The sequence below is a fragment of the Bubalus kerabau genome, chromosome 13 (genome assembly GCF_029407905.1).
Source record: "Bubalus kerabau isolate K-KA32 ecotype Philippines breed swamp buffalo chromosome 13, PCC_UOA_SB_1v2, whole genome shotgun sequence".
Lineage (NCBI taxonomy): Eukaryota > Metazoa > Chordata > Mammalia > Artiodactyla > Bovidae > Bubalus > Bubalus kerabau.
Genome location: NC_073636.1, coordinates 67894437 through 67900514, shown reverse-complemented (window position 1 = coordinate 67900514; position 6078 = coordinate 67894437). Strand labels below are relative to the sequence as shown.

Here is a 6078-nt window from a genome sequence, read left to right as displayed (position 1 = left end):
ATGAGTAATTGGGGCTTTTTTTAAAACCAGAAGTTGGTCTTCCCCTGGCTTCTTCCCCTCCCTGAGGGGAGGTGGAACCTTTTCAGGAAGTGAGGCTAGTGCCTGGGGTCCTGGGCCTGGGTGGGCAGCTTTCCCCTACCTGGGTGGAGAGCCGGCTGCTAACCCGGGCTCCTCTGCCTGATTCCCCATCTGCCCTTCTCTGCCCCTGCATTCGAAAGTGATCGTGGGCTGCCGGTGCCCTGGTCATTGATAGTGCAGGGAGAGGAATCGCCGAAAGCCTTTCCCCGTGTTTGGAGGGTCCATCCTGTCCCTTGCAAACCCTGGCGCTTTCGCACATGCCTGTCTTTCCCCTGATTTGTGTTGCTTCCTGGCACCCAGTGCGTGTCCGCACTGAGCGCCCCTCTTCCGGAGCAGGCCCCTGCCTTGGGTCTGTGGGCTGCGGGGGAGGGCTCTCCTCCTGGAAGCTTTCTCTGCTTCCTGCCCGCACCCCTTCCCACGTCCTCAGCCCCACCACCCAGCACTAACCCCACCTGGGAAACTTGATTTGCTGGTCGTGCCCGTTATGCTGTGATCTTGAGGGCAGTGCCTCTTTGCGTTGTGTCTGATGCCTGACTATAGCAGCTGATCATAAAAGGAGGGGTGGGGGGACAAAGAGGTAGAGATGCTTATCTGTTGCAAGGAGATCGGAAACCTCCCATTGCAGAGGGTCAGGGCACCATGCCCTCCGGCAAGCCAGCCTGCTGGGTCAGCCTCCTTTCCTTCTCCCCTGGGTGTGTTGTTTCTCTAATGAAAGGTAGACTTACTGTTACCTGCCTTTAACCCTGCTGGGGGTGATTTTCTAGTAATTGACTGGACAGAGTACAGCGTCATCGAGGATACATATGTACTTATCCCTTATACTAGATGGTGGCCCCACGGCCCTCCCTGTACAGCTGTTAGCCCTCCCGGTCCATTCTGGTCGCTGCCAGTCGGCCATGGGCTGCTCCGCAAACCCTGACCGCAGCATGTTGTTTTTAACAAGACGGATGCGCTGCAGATCGATTGCCCCATAGGATGACGTCGGGGTTAGTCCTGTCCCAGATGACCTGCACACCCCTTCTAGAGTCGCCTTGTCCTTGTTCCTGCGACAGTAGTGTGGCCATTGAGGGACTACAGTGACCGCCGCCCGTGAGGGTGCTGGAGTCCACCAGCCGCTGTGCCAGGTGGTTCGCTGTGAGCCCCAGGCCCTGCTCTGCGTGCCCGCTCACGGCTTTTCTCTTGCAGGTGGGTCTGTGTGCACAGAGGTTCCACGGGAGGCACCATCTTCATGCCAGCTGGGCGCTAGGCCCTGGGGCCTCAGGTAAGGGGTTTGGACCTTTCTGTGGAATTCTGTGTTTTGTAAAGTCTTCTTCGTGTTTCCTGGGGCTTGGGTGATCATGTAAGGGGAAGTGGGGTGACAGTGGCATCCTGGTGTGAGGCAGTCTCTCCCATGTACACAGGGGAGGGCCCTGAAGAAACCTGCATGCCGGGCACCTCCCTTCCGAGTCTTGTGATGGAGAGCATGTGGGTTTACGCACTAGAGACTCTGGTTCCACCTCTGGACCGTTTAGCCCTATGACCTCCATCTCAGACTCCGCTTGCCTGAAAAGGGAAACTAGGACAGCAGTGATGGTTTTAAAACAGGTCTCACGGCTGTGTCCTGACCAACATCCTGATCGTTTTCAGCCAGAAAGCTGTTTTTTATGCTGGACGTGTGTTGACTCCCCCTGGCAGGGATGTCTTGTGGGGTCTTGGCAGGGTGCTACAAAGCTGCCGGGACTTGATGCGGCTGGGCTGGGCTGCTCCCCTGACTCGGGCATCCCCCAGGCCCCTGGCGCCAGTCTCCTGTCCTCTCTGGCTCCCCTTCTGCCCTTTTCTGCTCCTGCATCGAAAGTGATTGTGGGCTGCCCGTGCCCTGGTCATCGATACTGCAGGGAGAGGAGTCTCTGAAAGACCTTTCCCCGTGTTTGAAGGGCCCAGCCGTCCCTTCCAAACCCTGGAGCTTTCACACACTAGTTTTTTTCTCCTGCCATTCTCTTCAGAGCTTAGACCTTTGCTGGTCCCTGGACTTGTAGGGGTTCACTTTGTCTTTGAAGTTCAGGGGCCTCTTGGCAGAAACCAGTCAACACATTTATACCTGGTCTTCACACTGGAATAAGTCCACGTAGTGCGAAAGAGCATGGGGTGGGGAGGAAGGGCTGTAAACCGTGGCTTCTGCTCTGTGGACTTAACAGGAGTGGAGGACAACCTGCAATGTGTTATTCAAGACAGCCCGTGACTGACGCGCTTGCTGGTGTGGCTGACAGAATCCCCAGCCCTGCCGTCAGCAGAGGGCTGACAATCCACCTTTTGTCCTGTGCTGCAGATGTGTTCGGGGGAGGCAGAAACCCTCCACCAGTGCCCTTGCTTAATATACTCCGAAGATGCAACATGGCACCCCAGGAGGTGTGTCCAGCTCCCAGATAAAGGTGAGGTGGGGTCCCATTCACCATTGCCCCCCCCTGCCTTCCCCCACATTTGGTCTGAGGGCTCATGTCTAGTTCTCTCCCATCTACATTCGTGTTTGATCCTGTTTTGCTAGAAGTTTCTATTCGCATCTCATAATGTGAAGGTAGTGAGACTATTAGATGTGAGCCACGGGGTACTTGGTAGGCATCCAACAGCCTGAGCATTCCGTTGGCTTTCAAACCTGCCCTCTGCCCCTGACGTGCATCAGAGGCTTGTCCTGTCCAGTCCCTGGTCCTGGGGCTCCTCAGCCAGCCTTTCCATCTTTCTTGGCTGGCCAAATTAAGTGGCTCTTTGCAGAATAGGGGCTTCCCTGGTGGCTCAGGCGCTAAAAGCATCTGCCTACCATGTGGGAGACCCGGATTCGATCCCTGGGTGGGGAAGATCCCTGGAGCAGGAAGTGGCACCCTACTCCAGTACTCTTGCCTGGAAAATCCCATGGACAGAGGAGCCTGATAGGCTACAGTCCATGGGGTCGAAAAGAGTCGGACATGACTGAGCCACTTAACTAACTTTAACTTTTGCAGAGTAGGATGACGGTGGGAGAGCCCCTGAGGGTGGCGGTCCCTCCTTTGATGAAGATGCAGTGGGAGCTTGGTGTCACAGCCCCTCATAGCACTAAAGTCTAGTCCGTCTGCCCAGATCTGGAAATGCTTGAAAGAAAATCCTTTGTTCTAAAAACCAAACCTTTGATGTGTTTTTCTTTGTTACTGCATCTATTCTGGTGATTTCTAGTTGAGCTTGCATAAATTGGAAGCTTGGGCCTGGTCGATTGGAACCCTCTCAGTGATGGCTGCCTCAGGAGAAGATGGTGCTGGAGACTACATGCTTGTATGGTTCTTCCCTCCTAGGTCAGCCTTAGATCTGGAGGTGGCTGAGGAGGTCCCAAGGTCCTGAGTCAGTGACCTTGGGGTCACCTGGGATCTGGAATGGCTGGTATTTCTCCCTGAGGTGGGAACCGAGCCAGCTGGGAACCGACCCCCTGCGGGTTGGCTGGTGAGTTAATGCCACTGGCTGGGAACCACCCCCTGGAGGGTTGGCTGGTTTAAGTCTGTGCAGATGGGAACTCCCAACCATTGGTCTTGCCTGTCCTTTCCTGTAGATCCCTATTGTTTGCGGGCACCAGTGGAGCAGAGCATGGAGCGTGCCATTCCCACGTGAAGAGCTGTCTGCTCACGGTGTCACGGGAGCCGTGTTCACTTAGCACTAGAGATGCGGGGCAAAGCTCTGGGACTGGCGGCCTGGATCCCCTTCAGCCGCTCTGACTCCTGACAGCGGTGCCCTCGGAGGCCGTAGACCGAGAAGGCTGGCCCTAGTCCCTTGGTGACTTCAGTGACCAAGAGTTCTTCTGTTGAGTTGGCAGCTGTTTATGATTTTCCTCTCCACCTGCCCATTCAATAAACTGTATACACCCACCTCACCTGTGTTTTAAATCCTCAACAAGCCACATGCCAGCGAGGCGGGGCAGCGTGGGTGGGTCATGGGCCGGGTCCTGTTTTCACCCTTGAAGTCCTTCCATCCTGCTCCTGAGGCTAGGCACGCGGGCTGTTGTTTGAGGTGTTGTGTTAGGACAGAGGTGAACAAGTGCTGGTGGTTGGCTCAGGTTAGGGCCCGTGAGAGTCGAGGGCTGTGACAGGAAGCAGAGTGCCAGAGTGAGGCAGGTGCTGATGTCATTGGAAAAGCTGCTCAGTATGGGGGTAGGCTCAGCATGCACCTGCTTGTGTGGCCAGCTGGCCTAGCTTGCATGGAATTGGGGGGTTTCCCAGGACATAGGACTTCGGTTGCCAAAACCAGGAAAGTCCTGGGCAAGCTGGAACAAGTTGGTCAGCTTGTCTGGGGTGTAAAATACACAGTATTGGGACTTCCCTTGTGGTCCAGCGGTTAAGAATCTGCCATCCAACAGGGGACCAGTTGGACCCCTGGTGAGGAACTAAGATCCCACATTCCTTGAGGCAATAAGCCCATATGCCAGTCAAACTGGGTGTCTGTCACTACAAACCAAAGCATCGCTGACTTTTCCTAAACTTGTGAGGTACGATGCTTCTTATTAGGGTATCCTGTGATGGGCCTGCCCCTGGCAGAAGCCCAGCAGGTGGTGTACTTCATAAGGAAGACGCCCGCTTGTGGTGCTGGCCTAGATAACCCAGGAGGCCAGAAGCAAGGGGACCCGCTGAACTCCAGTCAGTGTGTGGCATCCTTCACTCAGCTTCCAGACAACGGTCCCTTCTCAGAGGTATTTGTCAGGTGTCTGCTGACATTAAAAATAAAGCAGCAGCCCCTGCACACTGCAGCCAAGAAAGCCTGCATGTCGCAACAAAGACCTAGAGCAGCCAAAACTAAAAATTTAAAGCCATAGGCATGCCTCCTGCAGGCAGGAGCGGGTGTGTGTGTGAAGTGGGCCTTTTTGGTGGGATTTTCCCTGAAAATATGGGAAAGTAGGTTTGTCCAATGACCTTGGCCAGGAAAACCCATGAACGGGAATCCTTTGCTGCCAAAAGATGCAGAAGCAGAGAATGAGGTTTTCGTAATCAAAAACAGCCTATGATTAGAACAATAAACAGTAATCTGCAGGAAAAATGGTAACTTTCTTTGCTAACTAACCAAGCATTTCAGGATAACACTTGGCTTTGGTTCATTACCACTTTCTGGGGAAGTCCTCTCGTGCTATTTTAAAATTGAGGAATCTGGGGTTTGGAGAGATGTAATAGATTTTTGGTAAGAGACCAAAGAGGTGATGGAACCACAGTCATAAAGCAGGTCACACTTGCCCCAAGTCTATGCTCTTTATTGTAACTGAGTATATGTTAGTAAATTTCCTAATTGTATTATAGATCAGGGTTGCATTCATGGTGTAAATCCCTTTTATTGGTGGATTATTTTAGACCAGGGGTTTGTACATTATGGCCCATTGCTCAGATCTGGCCTGCTGCCTGTTTTGTGTGTGTGTTTGTTTTTTTTTTTTTTTAATAAAGTTTTACTGGAACACAGCCACATGCACTCTAGCAAGCTGTTCTCTGTTAACAACAGAAGTGTTGAGTAGTTACAACAGAGACAATATATTCAGCCAAGACTAAATGATGTGCTTTCTGGCCCTTTACAGAAAAAAATCTGTTGGTTCCTGTTTTTGGCTGTAAGCTTGATGTAGGCAGAGACTGTGTTTTTCTTATTCTGATCCCACCTCTTCTAGCACTCAGCCCAGGGACAGAAGCCAGTGCAGGCAACTCAAAAGTGAAATCATTTATCGGATAGATCTGTAGTCCGTGTAGGAGCTGGGTGGTCTGTGGTCTCAGTGAGTCTTCTACACCAAGAAAGTAGTAGCTGCTGCTTCTAGAACAAGGCTTTAAGCCCATTTCTGTCTGACTTGCTCCTTTAACCATGACAACAAATAACATCTACAAAGTTGCACATGTATGTTTAATGTTGAGCAGGATGCTTTGGGCTACATGGTGGTTGAACACTGCTCATATTTTTTTCTGTCGTTGAAGTTTTCTCTAGGGGACCACAGGCAAGGAGTTGGAGTTGGTTCCCCAGAGAAAGGCTGAGGACAGCTGAAAA

General features: G+C 52.6%; 2 non-coding genes across 2 annotated transcripts; both read left to right on the top strand.

Moving 5' to 3' along the window:
• Positions 1 to 203: 203 nt before the first annotated feature.
• On the top strand, positions 204 to 336 carry LOC129626336 (small nucleolar RNA SNORA71). Its single transcript, XR_008701934.1, has one exon. It is a non-coding gene; the product is annotated as a small nucleolar RNA SNORA71 (small nucleolar RNA).
• Positions 337 to 1898: 1562 nt separating this feature from the next.
• On the top strand, positions 1899 to 2030 carry LOC129626338 (small nucleolar RNA SNORA71). The gene has a single exon (XR_008701936.1). It is a non-coding gene; the product is annotated as a small nucleolar RNA SNORA71 (small nucleolar RNA).
• The last annotated feature ends 4048 nt before the right edge of the window (positions 2031 to 6078 follow it).